Source organism: Panulirus ornatus, chromosome 28 (genome assembly GCF_036320965.1).
Source record: "Panulirus ornatus isolate Po-2019 chromosome 28, ASM3632096v1, whole genome shotgun sequence".
NCBI lineage: Eukaryota > Metazoa > Arthropoda > Malacostraca > Decapoda > Palinuridae > Panulirus > Panulirus ornatus.
The window spans coordinates 22,391,012-22,412,804 of record NC_092251.1 but is presented as its reverse complement, the minus strand read 5'-3'; the positions used below and the strand labels follow the sequence as shown (position 1 = coordinate 22,412,804).

The 21,793-nt window shown below is 42.6% G+C and overlaps 1 protein-coding gene across 2 annotated transcripts in view; it reads right to left on the bottom strand.

Annotated features, from left to right (window-relative positions):
* LOC139757901 (electron transfer flavoprotein beta subunit lysine methyltransferase-like) overlaps positions 1-21,155 on the bottom strand; it is a 251,269-nt gene extending 230,114 nt beyond the window's left edge. Inside the window, exons 1-2 of one of the 2 annotated variants that reach the window (XM_071678839.1) lie at positions 20,999-21,155; positions 19,444-19,542 (exon numbers count right to left, since the gene is read on the bottom strand). The gene's annotated coding sequence lies outside the window, so the exon portion shown is untranslated. Of the gene's footprint in view, positions 1-19,443; positions 19,543-20,097; positions 20,259-20,998 lie in introns of those variants that run through there. The other variant, XM_071678838.1, reaches the window with a different exon arrangement.
* Positions 21,156-21,793: the final 638 nt, after the last annotated feature.

Genomic DNA, 21,793 nt, shown 5'->3' with positions numbered 1-21,793 from the left:
CTCCTGCGCACAACTCCATCCATAGCCCACGCCTCGCAACCATACAACATTGTTGGAACCACTATTCCTTCAAACATACCCATTTTTGCTTTCCGGGATAATGTTCTCGACTTCCACACATTTTTCAAGGCTCCCAAAATTTTTGCCCCCTCCCCCACCCTATGATCCACTTCCGCTTCCATGGTACCATCCGCTGCCAGATCCACTCCCAGATATCTAAAACACTTCACTTCCTCCAGTTTTTCTCCATTCAAACTCACCTCCCAATTGACTTGACCCTCAACCCTACTGTACCTAATAACCCTGCTCTTATTCACATCCACTCTTAACTTTCTTCTTCCACACACTTTACCAAACTCCGTCACCAGCTTCTGCAGTTTCTCACATGAACCCGCCACCAGCGCTGTATCATCAGCGAACAACAACTGACTCACTTCCCAAGCTCTCTCATCCCCAACAGACTTCATACTTGCCCCTCTCTCCAAAACTCTTGCATTCACCTCCCTAACAACCCCATCCATAAACAAATTAAACAACCATGGAGACATCACACACCCCTGCCGCAAACCTACATTCACTGAGAACCAATCACTTTCCTCTCTTCCTACACGTACACATGCCTTACATCCTCGATAAAAACTTTTCACTGCTTCTAACAACTTGCCTCCCACACCATATATTCTTAATACCTTCCACAGAGCATCTCTATCAACTCTATCATATGCCTTCTCCAGATCCATAAATGCTACATACAAATCCATTTGCTTTTCTAAGTATTTCTCACATACATTCTTCAAAGCAAACACCTGATCCACACATCCTCTACCACTTCTGAAACCACACTGCTCTTCCCCAATCTGATGCTCTGTACATGCCTTCACCCTCTCAATCAGTACCCTCCCATATAATTTACCAGGAATACTCAACAAACTCATACCTCTGTAATTTGAGCACTCACTCTTATCCCCTTTGCCTCTGTACAATGGCACCATGCATGCATTCCGCCAATCCTCAGGCACCTCACCATGAGTCACACACACATTAAATAACCTTACCAACCAGTCAACAATACAGTCACCCCCTTTTTTAATAAATTCCACTGCAATACCATCCAAACCCGCTGCCTTGCCGGCTTTCATCTTCCGCAAAGCTTCTACTACCTCTTCTCTGTTTACCAAATCATTTTCCCTAACCCTCTCACTTTGCACACCACCTCGACCCAAACACCCTATATCTGCCACTCTGTCATCAGACACATTCAACAAACCTTCAAAATACTCATTCCATCTCCTTCTCACATCACCACTACTTGTTATCACCTCCCCACTTACGCCCTTCACTGAAGTTCCCATTTGCTCCCTTGTCTTACGCACCCTATTTACCTCCTTCCAGAACATCTTTTTATTCTCCCTAAAATTTACTGATAGTCTCTCACCCCAACTCTCATTTGCCCTTTTTTTCACCTCTTGCACCTTTCTCTTGACCTCCTGTCTCTTTCTTTTATACTTCTCCCACTCAATTGCATTTTTTCCCTGCAAAAATCGTCCAAATGCCTCTCTCTTCTCTTTCACTAATACTCTTACTTCTTCATCCCACCACTCACTACCCTTTCTAAACAGCCCACCTCCCACTCTTCTCATGCCACAAGCATCTTTTGCGCAATCCATCACTGATTCCCTAAATACATCCCATTCCTCCCCTACTCCCCTTACTTCCATTGTTCTCACCTTTTTCCATTCTGTACACAGTCTCTCCAGATACTTCTTCACACAGGTCTCCTTCCCAAGCTCACTTACTCTCACCACCTTCTTCACCCCAACATTCACTCTTCTTTTCTGAAAACCCATACTAATCTTCACCTTAGCCTCCACAAGATAATGATCAGACATCCCTCCAGTTGCACCTCTCAGCACATTGACATCCAAAAGTCTCTCTTTCGCACGCCTGTCAATTAACACGTAATCCAATAACGCTCTCTGGCCATCTCTCCTACTTACATAAGTATACTTATGTATATCTCGCTTTTTAAACCAGGTATTCCCAATCATCAGTCCTTTTTCAGCACATAAATCTACAAGCTCTTCACCATTTCCATTTACAACACTGAACACCCCATGCATACCAATTATTCCCTCGACTGCCACATTACTCACCTTTGCATTCAAATCACCCATCACTATAACCCGGTCTCGTGCATCAAAACCGCTAACACACTCATTTAGCTGCTCCCAAAACACTTGCCTCTCATGATCTTTCTTCTCATGCCCAGGTGCATATGCACCAATAATCACCCACCTCTCTCCATCAACTTTCAATTTTACCCATATTAATCGAGAATTTACTTTCTTACATTCTATCACATACTCCCACAACTCCTGTTTCAGGAGTATTGCTACTCCTTCCCTTGCTCTTGTCCTCTCACTAACCCCTGACTTTACTCCCCAGACATTTCCAAACCACTCTTCCCCTTTACCCTTGAGCTTCGTTTCACTCAGAGCCAAAACATCCAGGTTCCTTTCCTCAAACATACTACCTATCTCTCCTTTTTTCACATCTTGGTTACATCCACACACATTTAGGCACCCCACTCTGAGCCTTCGAGGAGGATGAGCACTCCCCGCATGACTCCTTCTTCTGTTTCCCATTTTAGAAAGTTAATACAAGGAGGGGAGGATTTCCGGCCCCCCGCTCCCGTCCCCTCTAGTCGCTTTCTACGACACGCGAGGAATACGTGGGAAGTATTCTTTCACCCCTATCCCCAGGGATAATATACATATATGTACACACACACACACACACACACGCACACACACACACACACACATATATATACATATGAAAAATGTAAGAAACAATTTAGAAAACAAACTTTTAGCTTGAAATGAATGAAAAAATGAGCGTCACATAATGGTTCAACCTCTGGCTATGGAAAAGGAAAATGTACAATTTATTCACACAAACGTCAATAGCAGTTCTCATCAATATCACCACTGAATCAGTAAGCTTCAATGTCTAAGCTACATTTTTCTCCATATATATATATATATATATATATATATATATATATATATATATATATATATATTTTTTTTTGTCGCTGTCTCCCGCGCTCGCGAGGTAGCGCAAGGAAACAGACGAAAGAAATGGCCCAACCCACCCCCATACACATGTATATACATACGTCCACACACGCAAATATACATACCTACACAGTTTTCCATGGTTTATCCCAGACGCTTCACATGCCCTGATTCAATCCACTGACAGCACGTCAACCCCGGTATACCACATCGCTCCAATTCACTCTATTCCTTGCCCTCCTTTCACCCTCCTGCATGTTCAGGCCCCGATCACACAAAATCTTTTTCACTCCATCTTTCCACCTCCAATTTGGTCTCCCTCTTCTCCTCATTCCCTCCACCTCCGACACATATATCCTCTTGGTCAATCTTTCCTCACTCATTCTCTCCATGTGCCCAAACCATTTCAAAACACCCTCTTCTGCTCTCTCAACCACGCTCTTTTTATTTCCACACATCTCTCTTACCCTTACGTTACTTACTCGATCAAACCACCTCACACCACACATTGTCCTCAAACATCTCATTTCCAGCACATCCATCCTCCTGCGCACCACTCCATCCATAGCCCACGCCTCGCAACCATACAACATTGTTGGAACCACTATTCCTTCAAACATACCCATTTTTGCTTTCCGAGATAATGTTCTCGACTTCCACACATTCTTCAAGGCTCCCAGAATTTTCGCCCCCTCCCCCATCCTATGATCCACTTCCGCTTCCATGGTTCCATCCGCTGCCAGATCCACTCCCAGATATCTAAAACACTTTACTTCCTCCAGTTTTTCTCTATTCAAACTCACCTCCCAACTGACTTGACCCTCAACCCTACTGTACCTAATAACCTTGCTCTTATTCACATTTACTCTTAACTTTCTTCTTTCACACACTTTACCAAACTCAGTCACCAGCTTCTGCAGTTTCTCACATGAATCAGCCACCAGCACTGTATCATCAGCAAACAACAACTGACTCACTTCCCAAGCTCTCTCATCCCCAACAGACTTCATACTTGCCCCTCTTTCCAAAACTCTTGCATTCACCTCCCTAACAACCCCATCCATAAACAAATTAAACAACCATGGAGACATCACACACCCCTGCCGCAAACCTACATTCACTGAGAACCAATCACTTTCCTCTCTTCCTACACGTACACATGCCTTACATCCTCGATAAAAACTTTTCACTGCTTCTAACAACTTGCCTCCCACACCATATATTCTTAATACCTTCCACAGAGCATCTCTATCAACTCTATCATATGCCTTCTCCAGATCCATAAATGCTACATACAAATCCATTTGCTTTTCTAAGTATTTCTCACATACATTCTTCAAAGCAAACACCTGATCCACACATCCTCTACCACTTCTGAAACCACATATATATATTTATTCATATTTATTTATTTTGCTTTGTTGCTGTCTCCCGCATTATAGAGAGGTAGCGCAAGGAAACAGACAAAAGAATGGCCCAACCCACCCACATACACACGTATATACATACACGTACACACATGCAGATATACATACCTATACATCTCAATGTACACATATATATACACACACAGACATATACATATATACACATGTACATAATTCATACTGTCTGCCTTTAGTTATTCCCATCGCCACCTCGCCACACATGGAATAACATCCCCCTCCCCCCTCATGTGTGCAAGGTAGCGCTAGGAAACAGCAACAAAGGCCCCATTCGTTCACACTCAGTCTCTAGCTGTCATGTTATAATGCACCGAAACCACAGCTCCCTTTCCACATCCAGGCCCCACAGAACTTTCCATGGTTTACCCCAGACGCTTCACATGCCCTGATTCAATCCATTGACAGCACGTCGACCCCGGTATACCACATCGTTCCACTTCACTCTATTCCTGGCACGCCTTTCACCCTCCTGCATGTTCAGGCCCCGATCACTCAAAATCTTTTTCACTCCATCTTTCCACCTCCAATTTGGTCTCCCATATACATATATATATATGCTTTGCTTTGTCACTGTCTCCCGCGTTAGTGAGGTAGTGCAAGGAAACAGATGAAAGAATGGCCCAACCCACCCATATATACATGTATATACATACACGTCCACACATGCGAATATACATACTTATACATCTCAACGTATACATATATATACACACACAGACATATACATATATACACATGTACATAATTCATAGTCTGCCTTTATTCATTCCCATCGCCACCCCGCCCACACAAGAAATAACAACACCCTCCCCCCGCATGTGCGCGAGGTAGCGCTAGGAAAACACAACACAGGCCACATTCATTCACACTCAGTCTCTAGCTGTCACGTATAATGCACTGAAACCATGGCTTACCCCAGACGCTTCACAAGCCCTGATTCAATCCATTGACAGCATGTCGACCCCGGTATACCACATCAATCCAATTCACTCTATTCCTTGCACGCCTTTCACCCTGCTGCATGTTCAGGCCTCAATCACTCAAAATCTTTTTCACTCCATCTTTCCACCTTCAATTTGGTCTCCCACTTCTCCTCGTTCCCTCCACCTCTGACACATATATCCTCTTGGTCAATCTTTCCTCACTCATTCTCTCCATGTGACCAAACTATTTCAAAACACCCTCTTCTGCTCTCTCAACCACACTTTTTATTACCACACATCTCTCTTACCCTATTATTACTTACTCGATCAAACCACCTCACACCACATATTGTCCTCAAACATCTCATTTCCAGCACATCCACCCTCCTCCACACAACTCTGTCTATAGCCCATGCCTCGCAACCATATAGCATTGTTGGAACCACTATTCCTTCAAACATACCCATTTTTGCTTTCCGAGATAATGTTCTCGACTTCCACACATTCTTCAACGCTCCCAGAATTTTCGCCCACTCCCCCACTCTATGATTCACTTCCGCTTCCATGGTTCCATCCGCTGCCAAATCCACTCCCAGATATCTAAAACACTTCACTTCCTCCAGTTTTTCTCCATTCAAACTTACCTCCCAACTGACTTGTCCCTCAACCCTACTGTATCTAATAACCTTGCTCTTATTCACATTTACTCTCAGCTTTCTTCTTTCACACACTTTACCAAACTCAGTCACCAGCTTCAGCAGTTTTTCACGAATCAGCCACAAGCGCTGTATCATCAGTGAACAACTGACTCACTTCCCAAGCTCTCTCATCCACAACAGACTGCATACTTGCCCCTCTTTCCAAAACTCTTGCATTCACCTCCTTAACAACCCCATCCATAAACAAATTAAACAACCATGGAGACATCACACACCCCTGCCACAAACCTAAATTCACTGAGAACCAATCACTTTCCTCTCTTTCTACACATACACATGCCTTACATCCTCGATAAAAACTTTTCACTGCTTCTAACAACTTGCTCCCCACACCATATATTCTTAATACCTTCCACAGAACATCTCTATCAACTCTATCATATGCCTTCTCCAGATCCATAAATGCTACGTACAAATCCATTTGCTTTTCTAAGTATTTCTCGCATACATTCTTCAAAGCAAACACCCGATCCACACATACTCTACCACTTCTGAAACCACACTGCTCTTCCCCAATCTGATGCCCTGTACATGCCTTCACCCTCTCAATCAATACCCTCCCATATAATTTCCCAGGAATATTCAACAAACTTATACCTCTGTAATTTGAGCACTCACTTTCATCCCCTTTGCCTTTGTACAATGACACTATGCAAGCACTCCGCCAATCCTCAGGCACCTCATCATGAGTCATACATACATTAAATAACCTTAACAACCAGTCAACAATACAGTCATCCCCTTTTTTAATAAATTCTACTGCAATACCATCCAAACCCAATGCCTTGCCGGCTTTCATTTTCCACAAAGCTTTTACTACCTCTTCTCTGTTTACCAAATCATTCTCCCTAACCCTCTCACTTTGCACACCACCTCGACCAAAACACCCTATATCTGCCACATTATCATCAAATACATTGAACAAACCTTCAAAATACTAACTCCATGGCCTTCTCACATCACCACTACTTGTTATCACCTCCCCATTAGCCCCCTTCACTGAAGTTCCCATTAACCTTAACAACCAGTCAACAATACAGTCATCCCCTTTTTTAATAAATTCTACTGCAATACCATCCAAACCCAATGCCTTGCCGGCTTTCATTTTCCACAAAGCTTTTACTACCTCTTCTCTGTTTACCAAATCATTCTCCCTAACCCTCTCACTTTGCACACCACCTCGACCAAAACACCCTATATCTGCCACATTATCATCAAATACATTGAACAAACCTTCAAAATACTAACTCCATGGCCTTCTCACATCACCACTACTTGTTATCACCTCCCCATTAGCCCCCTTCACTGAAGTTCCCATTTGTTCGTTTGTCTTATGCACTTTATTTACCTCCTTCCAAAACATCTTTTTGTTCTCCCTAAAACTTAATGATACTCTCTCATTCCAACTCTCATTTGCCCTCTTTTTCACCTCTTGCACCTTTCTCTTGACCTCCTGCCTCTTTCTTTTATACATCTCCCACTCATTTGCATCATTTCACTGCAAAAATCATCCAAATGCCTCTCTCTTCTCTTTCACTAATAATCTTACTTCTTCATCCCACCATTCACTACCCTTTCTAATCTGCCCACCTCCCTTGCTTCTCATGCCACAGGCATCTTTTGCACAAGCCATTACTGCTTCCCTAAATACATCCCATTCCTCCCCCACTCCCCTTACCTCCTTTGTTCTCACCTTTTTCTATTCTGTACACAGTCTCTCCTGGTACTTCCTCACACAAGTCTCCTTCCTAAGCTCACTTACTCTCACCACTCTCTTCACCCCAACTTTCTCTCTTCTTTTCTGAAAACCTCTACAAATCTTCACCTTTGCCTCCACAAGATAATGATCAGACATCCCTCCAGTTGCACCTCTCAGCACATTAACATCCAAAAGTCTCTCTTTCTCGCGCCTATAGGGGAGAAAGAATACTTTCCACGCATTCCCAGCGTGTCGTAGAAGGCGACTAAAGGGGATGGGAGTGGGGGGCTAGAAACCCTCCCCTCCTTGAAGTTTAACTTTCTAAAAGGGGAAACAGAAGAAGGAGTCACGCGGAGAGTGCTCATCCTCCTCGATGGCTCAGATTGGGGTGTCTAAATGTAAGTGGACGTAACCAAGATGAGAAAAAAGGAGAGACAAGTAGTATGTTTGAGGAAAGGAACGTGGATGTTTTGGCTCCGAGTGAAACGAAACTCAAGGGTAAAGGGGAAGAGTGGTTTGGGAATGTTTTAGAAGTATAGTCAGGGGTCGGTGAGAGGGCAAGAACAAAGGAAGGAGCAGCACTACTCCTGAAACAGGAGAAGAAAGATCATGAGAGGCAAGTGTTTTGGGAGCAGCTGAGTGAGTGTGTTAGGAGTTTTGATGAACGAGACCGGGTTATAGTGATGGGTGATTTGAATGCCAAGGTGAGTAATGTGGCAGTTGAGGGAATAATTGGTGACCTTGGGGTGCTCAGTGTTGTAAATGGAAATGGTGAAGTTGTAGATTTGTGTGCTGGAAAAGGACTGGTGATTGGGAATACCTGGTTTAAAAAAAGAGATATACATAAGAATATGTATGTAAGTAGGAGAGATGGCAAGAGAGCATTATTGGATTACCTGTTAATTGATAGGCACGTGAAAGAGAGACTTTTGGATGTTAATGTGCTGAGAGGTGAAACTGGAGGGAAGTCTGATCATTATCTTGTGGAGGCGACGGTGAAGATTTGTAGAGGTTTTCAGAAAAGAAGAATGTTGGGGTGAAGAGAGTGGTAAGAGTATGTGAGCTTGGTAAGAAGACTTGTGCGAGGAAATACCAGGAAAGACTGAGTGCAAAGGACGTAAGGGGAGTGAGGGAGGAATGGGATGTATTTAGGGAAGCAGTGGGCAGATTAGAAAAGGTAGTGAGTGGTGGGATGAAGAAGTAAGATTACTAGTGAAAGAGAGAGGCATTTGGACGATTTTTGCAGGGAAATAGTGCAAATGACTAGATGTATAAAAGAAAGAGGGAGGAGGTCAAGAGAAAGATGCAAGAGGTGAAACAGGGGGCAAATGAGAGTTGGGGTGAGAGAGTATCATTAAATTTTAGGGAGAATAAAAAGATATTCTGGAAGGTGGTAAATAAAGTGGCTAAGACATGAGAACAAATGGGAACATCGGTTATAGGGGCTAATTGGGAGGTAATAACAAGTAGTGGTGATGTGAGAAGAGATGAAGTGAGTATTTTGAAGATATGTTGAATGTGTTAGATGATAAGAGCAGTTGATATAGGCTGATTTGGTTGAGTTGGTGTGCGAAGTGAGAATGGTCTGGTAAAGAGCAGGGTTCCCACTCTTTTACTGACATAAGATTCAAGGCTTTTGCCAGGATATTTCCAGGATCTGTAAATGTTTTCCAGGATATTTTCTACAGGGTTTGCAGCCCACTTAATCTTAAATGGACTTCAATGGACAAACCATCTGGATAACACTGATCATTGGTTTGTATTTGTTCTATTGAACACATTTATAACATTTATAAAAAAAAGACTTTAACCCAATCTGAGTCAATAAGAGTTGACTTGGCATATGCGAAGCACGTTTTTTCAAAAAATTGGCCATCACGATCGTTATTAACCATTGCTTTCATTACTCCATAACAGATGTGAGCAAGTGCTATCAAGACCGCGATTTCAGTTCAATTCGTACCATACAACTCGCCCCACAAAAACGCCGCAATGTAGCAATAAAGTATATTCAGGGTACGAAAGTGTGGGACGAATGAGGCCCAAGGGAAGTAACCTTTTCCTAACTTCTGTTTCAAGGGGTTTTCCTGGACATTTTCAATTTTACGCGTTTTCCAGGCCTTTTCCTAGCCGGGAGCACCTCAAATAAAATTCCTGGGTTTTTCCCATTTTTCCCGGTGGCATGGGAACCCTGAAAGAGACAAGAGGCAGTGAAAGCTTTGCGGAAGATGAAAGCCGGCAAGGGGGCGGGTTTGGATGGTATTGCAGTGGAATTTATTAAAAAGGGGGATGATTGTGTTGTTGCCTGGTTGGTGAGGATATTCAATGTATGTATGGCTCATCGTGAAGTGCCTGAGGACTGGTGGAATGCATGCATAATGCCATTGTGCAAAGGCAAAGGGGATAAAGGTGACTGTCCAAACTACAAAGGTATAAGTTTGTTGAGTATTCCTTGGAAATTATATGGGAGGGTATTGATTGAGAGGGTGAAGGCACGTACAGAGCATCAGATTGGGAGAGAGCACTGTGGTTTCAGAAGTGGTAGAGGATGTGTGGATCAGGTGTTTGCTTTGAGGAATGTATATGAGAAATACTTAGAAAACAAATGGATTTGTATGTAGCATTTATGGATTTGGAGAAGGCATAAGATAGAGTTGATAGAGATACTCTCCAGAAGGTATTAAGAGTATGTGGTGTGTGAGGCAAATTGCTAGAAGCGGTGAAGTCTTTATTGAGGATGTAAGGTATATGTACGAGTAGGAAGAGAGGAAAGTGATTGGACCCAGCGAATATTAGTTTGCGGCAGGGGTGCATGATGTCTCTACGTTTGTTTAATATGTTCATGGATGGGGTTGTTAGGGAGGTGAATGCAAGAGTTTTGGAGAGAGGGGCAAGTATGCAGTCTGTTGTGGATGACAGAGCTTGGGAAGTGAGTCAGCTGCTGTTTGCTGATGATGCAGTGCTGGTGGCTGATTCAAGTGAGAAACTGCAGAAGCTGGTGACTGAGTTTGGTAAAGTATGTGAAAGAAGAAAGCTGAGAGTAAATGTGAATAAGAGCAAGGTTATTAGGTACAGTAGGGTTGAGGGACAAGTCAATTGGGAGATAAGTTTGAAAGGAGAAAAACATGAAGTGAAGTTTTTAGATATCTGAGAGTGGATTTGGCAGCGGATGGAACCATGGAAGGGTAAGTGAGTCACAGTGTGGGGGAGGAGGTGAAGGTTCTGGAAGCGTTGAAGAATGTGTGGAAGGCGAGAACATCATCTCTTCAAGCAAAAATGGGTGTGTTTGAAGGAATAGTGGTGAAAGGCATGCAAGGAATAGATTGAATTAGAATGATATGGTATAACGGGGTCAACATACTATCAATGGATTGAATCAGGGCATATGAAGCATCTGGGATAAACCATGGAAAGTTTTGTGGGGCCTGGATGTGGAAAGGGAGCTGTGGTTTCGTTGTATTATACATGACAGCTAGAGACTGAGTGTCAACGAATGTGGCCTTTGTTGTCTTTTCCTAGCACTACCCGCAAGCGTGCGAGGGCAGAGGGGTGTCATTTCATGTGTGGCGGGGTGGCAACAGAAATGAATAAAGGCAGCAAGTATGAATTATGTACATGTGTATATATGTATATGTCTGTGTACATATATGTATATGTTGAAATGTATAGGCATGTATATTTGCGTGTGTGGACATGTATGTATATACATGTGTATGTGGGTGGGGTGGGCCATTCTTTCGTCTGCTTCATTATGCTACCTCACTATCACAGAAGACAGCGACAAAGTATAATAAAAAAAATAAACATAATATATATAAATATGTTTTGGAAGGAGGTAAATAAAGTGCGTAAGACAAGTGAACTAATGGGACCTTCAGTGAAGGGGGCTAATGGGGAGGTGATAAGTAGTGGTGGTGTGAGAAGGAGATGGAGTGAGTATTTTGAAGGTTTGTTGAGTGTGTTTGATGATAGAGTTGCAGATATAAGGTGTTTTGGTCAAGGTGGTGTGCAAAGTGAGAGGGTTAGGAAGAATGATTTGGTAAACAGAGAAGAGGTAGTAAAAGCTACGCGGAAAATGAATGCCAGCAAAGCAGCGGGTTTGGATGGTATTGCAGAGGAATTTATTAAAAAAGGGGGTGACTGTATTGTTGACTGGTTGGTAAGGTTATTTAGTGTATGTGTATGTGAGAAATACTTAGAAAAGCAAATGGATTTGTATGTAGCATTTATGGATCTGGAGAAGGCTTATGATAGAGATGCTCTGTGGAAGGTACTAAGAATATATAGTGTGGGAGGCAAGTTGTTAGAAGCAGTGAAAAGTTTTTATTGAGGATGTAAGGCATGTGTACATGTAGGAAGAGAGGAAAGTGACTGGTTCTCAGTGAACGTAGGTTTGCAGCAGGGGTGTGTGATGTCTCCATGGTTGTTTAATTTGTTTATGGATGGGGTTGTTAGGGAGGTGAATGCAAGAGTTTTGGAAAGAGGGGCAAGTATGAAGTCTGTTGTGGATGAGAGAGCTTGGGAAGTGAGTCAGTTGTTGTTCGCTGATGATACAGCGCTGGTGGCTGATTCATGTGAGAAACTGCAGAAGCTGGTGACTGAGTTTGGTAAAGTGTGTGAAAGAAGAAAGTTTAAGAGTAAATGTGAATAAGAGCAAGGTTATTAGGTACAGTAGGGTTGAGGGTCAAGTCAATTGGGAGGTAAGTTTGAATGGAGAAAAACTGGAGGAAGTAAAGTGTTTTAGATATCTGGGAGTGGATCTGGCAGCAGATGGAACCATGGAAGCGGAAGTGAATCATAGGGTAGGGAAGGGGGCGAAAATCCTGGGAGCCTTGAAGAATGTGTGGAAGTCGAGAACATTATCTCGGAAAGCAAAAATGGGTATGTTTGAAGGAATAGTGGTTCCAACAATGTTGTATGGTTCCGAGGCGTGGACTATGGATAGAGTTGTGCGCAGGAGGGTGGATGTGCTGGAAATGAGATGTTTGAGGACAATGTGTGGTGTGAGGTGGTTTGATCGAGTAAGTAATGTAAGGGTAAGAGAGATGTGTGGAAATAAAAAGAGCGTGGTTGAGAGAGCAGAAGAGGGTGTTTTGAAATGGTTTGGGCACATGGAGAGAATGAGTGAGGAAAGATTGACAAAGAGGATATATGTGTCGGAGGTGGAGGGAACGAGAAGTGGGAGACCAAATTGGAGGTGGAAAGATGGAGTGAAAAAGATTTTGAGTGATCGGGGCCTGAACATGCAGGAGGGAGAAAGGCGGGCAAGGAATAGAGTGAATTGGATCAATGTGGTATACCGGGGTTGACGTGCTGTCAGTGGATTGAATCAGGGCATGTGAAGCGTCTGGGGTAAACCATGGAAAGTTGTGTGGGGCCTGGATGTGGAAAGGGAGCTGTGGTTTCGGGCATTATTGCATGACAGCTAGAGACTGAGCGTGAACGAATGGGGCCTTTGTTGTCTTTTCCTAGCGCTACCTCGCACATGAGGGGGGAGGGGGATGGTATTCCATGTGTGGCGAGGTGGCGATGGGAATGAATAAAGGCAGTGTGAATTGTGTGCATGGGTATATATGTATGTGTCTGTGTGTATATATATATGTGTACATTGAAATGTATAGGTATGTATATTTGCGTGTGTGGACGTGTATGTATATACGTGTGTATGGGGGTGGGTTTGGCCATTTCTTTCGTCTGTTTCCTTGCGCTACCTCGCAAACGCGGGAGACAGCGACAAAGCAAAATAAAAATAAAATAAATGACTCATGGTGAGGTGCCTGAGGATTGGTGGAATGCTTGCATAGTGCCACTGTACAAAGGCAAAGGGGACAAAAGTGAGTGCTCAAATTACGGAGGATGTTTGTTGAGTATTCCTGGTAAATTATATGGGAGGGTATTGATTGAGAGGGTGAAGGCATGTACAGAGCATCAGATTGGGGAAGAGCAGTGTGGTTTCAGAAGTGGTAGAGGATGTGTGGATCAGGTGTTTGCTTTGAAGAATGTGTGAGAAATACTTAGAAAAGCAAATGGATTTGTATGTAGCATTTATGGATCTGGAGAAGGCATATGATAGAGTTGATAGAGATGCTCTGTGGAAGGTATTAAGAATATAAGGTGTGGGGCCAAATTGTTAGAAGCAGTGAAAAGTTTTTATCGAGGATGTAAGGCATGTGTACGTATAAGAAGAGAGGAAAGTGATTGGTTCTCTATGAATGGTGGTTTGCAGCAGGGGTGTGTGATGTCTCCATGGTTGTTTAATTTGTTTATGGATAGGGTTGTTAGGGAGGTGAATCCAAGAGTTTTGGAAAGAGGGGCAAGTATGCAGTCTGTTGTGGATGAGAGAGCTTGGGAAGTGAGTCAGTTGTTGTTCGCTGATGATACAGCGCTGGTGGCTGATTCGGGTGAGAAACTGCAGAAGCTGGTGACTGAGTTTGGTAAAGTATGTGAAAGAAGAAAGCTGAGAGTAAATGTGAAGATTATTAGGTACAGTAGGGTAGAGGGACAAGTCAATTGGGAGGTAAGTTTGAATGGAGAAAAACTGGAGGAAGTGAAGTGTTTTAGATATCTGGGAGTTGATTTGGCAGCCGATGGAACCATGAAAGCGGAAGTGAATCATACGGTGGGGGAGTAGGTGAAGGTTCTGGGAGCATTGAAGAATGTGTGGAAGTCGAGAACATTATCTCGCAAAGCAAAAATGGGTATGTTTGAAGGAATAGTGGTTCCAACAATGTTATATGGTTGCGAGGTGTGAACTATAGATAGAGTTGTGTGGAGGAGGGTGGATGTACTGGAAATGAGATGTTTGAGGACAATATGTGGTGTGAGATGGTTTGATCGAGTAAGTAATAATAGGGTAAGAGAGATGTGTGGTAATAAAAAGAGTGTGGTTGAGAGAGCAGAAGAGGGTGTTTTGAAATGGTTTGGTCACATGGAGAGAATGAGTGAGGAAAGATTGACAAAGAGGACATATGCGTCAGAGGTGGAGGGAACGAGGAGACGTGGGAGACCAGATTGGAGGTGGAAAGATGGAGTGAAAAAGATTTTGAGTGATTGGGGCCTGAACATGTAGGAGGGTGAAAGGTGTGCAAGGAATAGAGTGAATTGGAACGATGTGGTATACCGGGGTTGACGTGCTGTCAATGGATTGAACCAGAGCGTATGAGGCGTCTGGGGTAAACCATGGAAAGTTTTGTGGGGCCTGGATGTGGAAAGGGAGCTGTGGTTTCGGTGCATTATACATGACAGCTAGAGACTGAGTGTGAATGAATGTGGCCTTTGTTGTCTTTTCCTATCGCTACCTCGCGCACATGCGGGGGGAAGGGGTTTTTATTTCATGTGTGGCAGGGTGGCGATGGAAATGAATAAAGGCAGACAGTATGAATTATGCACATGTGTATATATGTATATGTCTGTGTGTGTATGTGGAGGAACAGAGGGGGGCCAGGTGAGGATATTCCACAAAGGCCCAGTCCTCTGTTCTTAACGCTACCTCACTAACGCAGGAAATGGCGAATAGTTTAAAAGAAAAAAGTCTGTGTGTGTATATATATGTATACATTGAGATGTATAGGTATGTATATTTGCATGTATGGACATGTATGTATACACATGTGTATGTGGGTGGGTTGAGCCATTCTTTCGTTTGTTTCCTTGCGCTACCTCGCTAACGCGGGAGATAGCGACAAAGTAAAATAAATAAATGTAGAATAAAATTATCTATAATTATTATCCCTGGGGATAGGGGAGAAAGAATCGTATTCCCTGCGTGTTGGAGAAGGCAACTAAAAGGGAAGGGAGTGGGGGGCTGGAAATCCTCCCCTCTCGTTTTTAATTTTCCAAAAGAAGGAACAGAGCAGGGGGCCAAGTGAGGATATTCCCTCAATGGCTCAGGCCTCTGTTCTTAATGCTACCTCGCTAACACAGGAAATGGTGTATAGTATGAAAAAAAACAATCTATACCATATTATAATTAACCGTCATCTCCCTCATTAGCAAGGTAGGGCAAGGAAACTGATGAGGAATGGCCTGACCCGCTCATATACACACGTATATACATAAACGCCCAAACACGCGCATATGCATATATACATAATTTCAATGTATATACACAAACATATACACATATACATATCCATACTTCCTGCCATCTTCCTTTCCTGTCGCCACCCCACCAAACAGAAAATAGCATCCCCCCCTCCACCCCCCCCTTCCAGGAAAAGACAAAAAAGGCCACATTCATTCACACTCAGTCTCTACATGCCATGTGTAATGCAATTAAACCATAGCTCCCTTTCCACATCCAGGCCCTACAGACCTTTCCATTGTTTACCCAAGATGGCTTCACATGCCCTGGTTCAATCTACTGACAGCACATCGATCCCGGTATACCACATCGTTCCAATCTACTCTATTCCTTGCACACTTTTCACCATCCTTTATGTATAGCCCCCAATCACTCAAAATCTGTTTCACTCCACCGTTCCACCTCCAATTTGGTCTCCAGCTTCTCATTCTTCCCTCCACCTCTGACACATATATCCCCTTTGTCAATCTTTCCTCACTCAGTGTCATCATTAACACATCATTATCATTATACTGAACCGGTCTCCTGCATTTGCAAGGTAGCGCAAGGAAACAGACGAAAGAATGGCCCAACAACCCCACACAGACATGTACATACATAAACGCCCACACCCACATATACATATACATTTCAATATATACATATATAGACATGTACATATCCATACTTGCTGCCTTCATCCATTTCCATTGCCAGCCCCACCACACACGAAATAGTATTCGCCCCCCTCCCACAAGGCAGCACCAGGAACAAACAAAAAAAGGTCATTCATTCACACTCAGTCTCAAGCTGTCATGTGTAAAGCACCAAAACCACAGCTCCCTTTCCACATCCATGCCCCACAGACTTTTCCATGGTTTACCCTAGACACTTCACATCCCCTGGTTCAATCCATTGACAGCATGTTAACCCTGGTATACCACATCGTTCCAATTCACTCTATTCCTTGCACGCCTTTCACCCTCCTGTATGTTCAGGCCCCGATCGCTAAAAATCTTTTTCACTCCATCCTTCCACCTCCAATTTGGTCTCCTGCTTCTCCTTCTTCCCTCCACCTCTGACACATATATCCTCTTTGTCATAATCTTTCCTCATTCATTCCCTCCATGTGTCCAAACCATTACAACACACCCTCTTCTGCTCTCTCAACTACACTCTTTATTACCACACAACTCTCTTACCCTTTCATTATTTAATCAAACCACCTCACATCACATATTGTCCTCAAACATTTCATTTCCAACACATCCACCCCCCTCCACACAACCCTATCTACAGCCCATGCCTCACAACCATATAATATTGTTGGAACCACTACTCCTTCAAACATACCTATCTTTGCTTTTCGAGAGAATGTTCTTGCCTTCCACACCTTCTTCAATGCTCCCAGAACCTTTGCTTCCATGGTTCCATCCACTGCTAAGTCCACTCCAAGATATCTAAAACACTTTACTTCCTCCAGTTTTTATCCATTCAAACTTACCTCCCAATTAACTTGTCACTCAATCCTACTGAACCTAATAACCTTGCTCTTATTCACATTTACTCTCAACTTTCTTCTTTCACACACTTTACCAAACTTAGTCACCAACATCTGCAATTTCTCACCCAAATCAGCCACCAGTGCTGTACCATCAGCAAACAACAATTGACACTTCCTAAGCCCTCTCATCCATAACAGACTGCATACTTGCCCCTTTCTCCAAAACTCTGGCATTCACCTCCCTAACCACCACATCCATAAACAAACACCATGGAGACATCACACACCCCTGCAACAAATCGACATTTACTGGGACCCAATCACTTTCCTTTCTTTCTACTCGCACACGTACCTTACAACCTTGGTAGTAACTTTTCACTACTTCTTGCAACTTACCTCCCACATCATATACTCTTAAAACCTTCCACAAAGCATGTCTATCCACCCTATCATATGCCTTCTCCAGATCCATAAAAGCTACATACAAATCCATCTGATTTTCTGAGTATTTCTCACACACTTTCTTCAAAACAAACTCCTGATCCACACATCCTCTACCACTTCTGAAACCACACTGCTCTTCCCAATCTGCTCTGTACATATATTATCCCTAAGGATAGGTGAGAAAGAATCCTTCTCACGCATTCCCTGCATTTTGTAAAAGGTGACTAAAAGGGGAGGGAGTGGGGGGCTGAAAATCCTCCCCTCCCATTTTTTTTCCAAAAGAAGGAACAGAGAAGGGGGCCAATTGAAAATATTCCCTCAAAGGCTCAGTTCTGTTCTTAATGCTACTTCACTAATGTGGGAAATGGAGAATATGTATGGAAATATATAAATAAAAAAGCTAAAGTGACATCACACAGCCCTGCCTCACATCTACATGTATCCCAAAACTTTCAGCTCTCCATCCACTCTCACATCAGCATTTGCTCCTCTGTAGAAGGCTTTCAGACCATCCAATAGTTGTCCTCCTATACCAAGTATCCTTAACACATCCCACAAAGCATTCCACTTGACTCCATCATATGTTTTCTCCAGATCAACAAAAGCTGCATACAACTTTTTACCTTTCGCAAAATACATTTCCACGATCATCTTTACCACAAAAGTCTGATTCACACATGCCCAACCTTTCCTAAAACCCCCTTGATCTTCACTTATTCTGCATTCAGTCACTGTCATCACTCTATCAATTAATATTCTTGCATACACTTTTCCTGATATACTTAACAGACTTATTCCCCTGTAAATGCTACATACATCCTTAACACATTTTCCTTTGAATAAAAGAACAAAACAACTTTCACCCAATCCTCAGGAACAACCTTCTGTTTCAATGATAAGTTACATACAAGATGCACCTATCACTTATTCCATACTTCTCCATTTCAGCCATAAACCCATCCACTCCAGATACCTTTCCTACCTTCAGCCTCATTAATGCCTTTCTTACCTCCCTTTTTGCTATAGACCCTTGTGCTTATAAACTCTTCCATCCTCCATACCCATGATGTAACAACCGCTGCCTCTCCTTCTCCCAAACTCTTCACTTCAAAATACTCTTTCCATCTTCCTTTCACTTCTTTTGATTCAGCCATTCCCATTCCTTACTTCTCACATAACATTTCCACCCTTACATCCACCTCTTTCCCTTTTCACCCTTTTCCAGTATAGTTTCTTATAACACCAAAACTTTTCACTTAACTTTCTTCCAAAATGTTCATCTTCTCTTTCTTTGCTTTCATGTATCAGCTTCTTAACACTCCGCTTACATATTTTGTATTCTTCCCTTCTCTTTTGCTGAACTTCCATTAGTACATTCCTTTTGAGCAATCTACCATATAACCTTTTCTTCCACAGCGTTTCTAATCTGTCTACCAGGGATTGCCCTTTTTATTCCTGTATCTCACAACTTTGTATCCAACTACTGGTTTGAAATGATAATGCATTTGACACTCTAAAACTGTATTTACTTAGTTTAAATACGAAAACTGACAAAAAGTATACTCACATTTTGAGATCAGTAACAGGGCAATGCTGACATGCTGTACCACGTACTGGAGCTGCTGGTTGCAAGCTTCAATGGCTTCTTAGTAATCATTACAGTTTTCTGAAATAGTTTCATATAACTAATGACCGTTTATATAAAGTCTACCAGACCTAATATGTAACTAATAATTCTGATATTGAATTGTGTAACTTTTAGTCTTACCCATAATAAATTTACTTTCAATCATACTGACAGTAAATTTAAAACTGAACCAGTGAATTAAGTCCTAAAATAATGAATACTATCATTTTTCTATTGTTGGGGTTTGAAGTTCATGTAGACGAATTGTTCATAATTTAAGTAACAACTGCAAATGAAGTACTTTCCTTTGGATTAAAATAAGGAATTATGGTATTCCCTTAATCAATAAACTACATATTCTACTAAAAACTTCTCTATGGACAGCAGTTAAGTTTCCAAATCATGAAGTGACCCTGCTCGAACGTTTCAAAACATTTAACCGAATGAAACTTTAAACTTCCAACTATTCAGGTATACCAACCAACAACATGTCATTAGTCGAGTCAATGTTTCGATAGGTTTAGTAACTAATCATCGGACAAAACAGGGAAGATAGTTGTCTTAAGCTGTGCACATAACAGGTTTGCACCTCACCGCTGAAGCGTGGGATTCACTGGGCTTTGGAGTCTGGTGAGATACAACTCTCTTCCTGGCTTCACTGTACGAGATGCAGTTCAGTGCCTCGACCGAACAGACCTCAAACCTGAACCTGGGACACTCCCGGTCCCACCTTGGATGGCTGCCTGGGCAGTTGACGCACAACGACTGTTCTGCTGGGCAACTGTCCGCAAGTGTGATCACGGCCGGCACATTTTTCCACAAATTGCCGAGGGTAAGGTTTCTCGGGGTGACCATATTGCTGGCACTAGTAATATCTCAAGGGGTTCGAGATGTAGGGTCGAACCTGACATCTCATATATCCAACTGTAATATTTCAGGCAATTTCAATTTTCCAAACAGATTAAAGGGGTACAGAGTCGTTCGCCATTGACAAATTTGGTTATGAAAGGGGCGGCGTCCGATAATTCCTTTATGATGTCCTCCCCCGTCATAGTCATGAAGTCAGGACAGAAGATAACTCCCTTGAACGAGTTCATAGATAATGAAATCGAGGTAACATCATAAGTATGGAACTTCCTCAGCTTTAGAAGGTCCGCCAACCGATTCGTCGATCTGACCTTTACGAGGTTACCATCTGCCAGTTTCCTAGGAAATCTCAACGGCTCCCGCCTGACCATTAATAATTTTCCTTATCAGAAAGGGATCGAGAGAGGCCAAAGTAGTCGATCCAGTTGCATAAATTTATACGCGCGCTGTTCTTAATTTATGTTACGGTCATCACCACCGTTAACCCCTGCAGGGGACTCAGTGGATGGCTTCCCAGTAACCATCCTAGTGGGGTTACACCCCATGATCTGGGATGGCGTACTACCCCAGACAGTGAATTTTGACAAAAAAATGTGACTTTCTTAAAAGGTACAGACAAACAACTTACAAGTGCCTCACAGACCGAATTGGATTCTCCTGCGGTCGGTCACCCTTCAGCAAGACCAACAATCCTGTGTGAACTGTCTGGAATGATCAGATGTACCAACACCAAAAAAAAAAAAAAAAAAAAAAGAAAATGGGTGGGGTTACAGCTTCCGAGCTAAGATAATCGTCACGACCAGCAAGGACAACTGGTGAAATATTTCAGCTCGCCAGGACCGTCTCTGATATACTATCAGTAGCGTTCCCTAAGCCGACTAAACACATACCCTCTTCTTCACCGGCAATTTGCCCACTACAGTTACCATGTCATTAAATTCTTAGACACCATGATAAATATAACTACAATTGCACATATAGATTACACAAGACCATATCAACGTAAAATACAGATTACGAAAGGTTTACATAAGGTATAAAAACCGTGCATTCATACGTAATTAGTTGATATACAGGATCTAAACAAGCGAAGGTATTGACGATAGTGTTTCTTAGAACACTTAACACACACACACACACACACACACACACACATATATATATATATATATATATATATATATATATATATATATATATATATATATATATATATATATATATATATATATATATATATATGGGAATAGGAGAGAGAGAGAGAAATTACTTCCCACGTATTTCCTGCCTGTTGTAAAAGGCGACTAAAAGGGGAGGGAAAAGACATGTGGGGGGGGGGGGGTCTGGAAACCCTCCCCTCCCGTTTTTCACTATTCTCAAAGAAAGGAACAAGGAAAGGGGCCAAGTGAAGAGATTCCCTCTA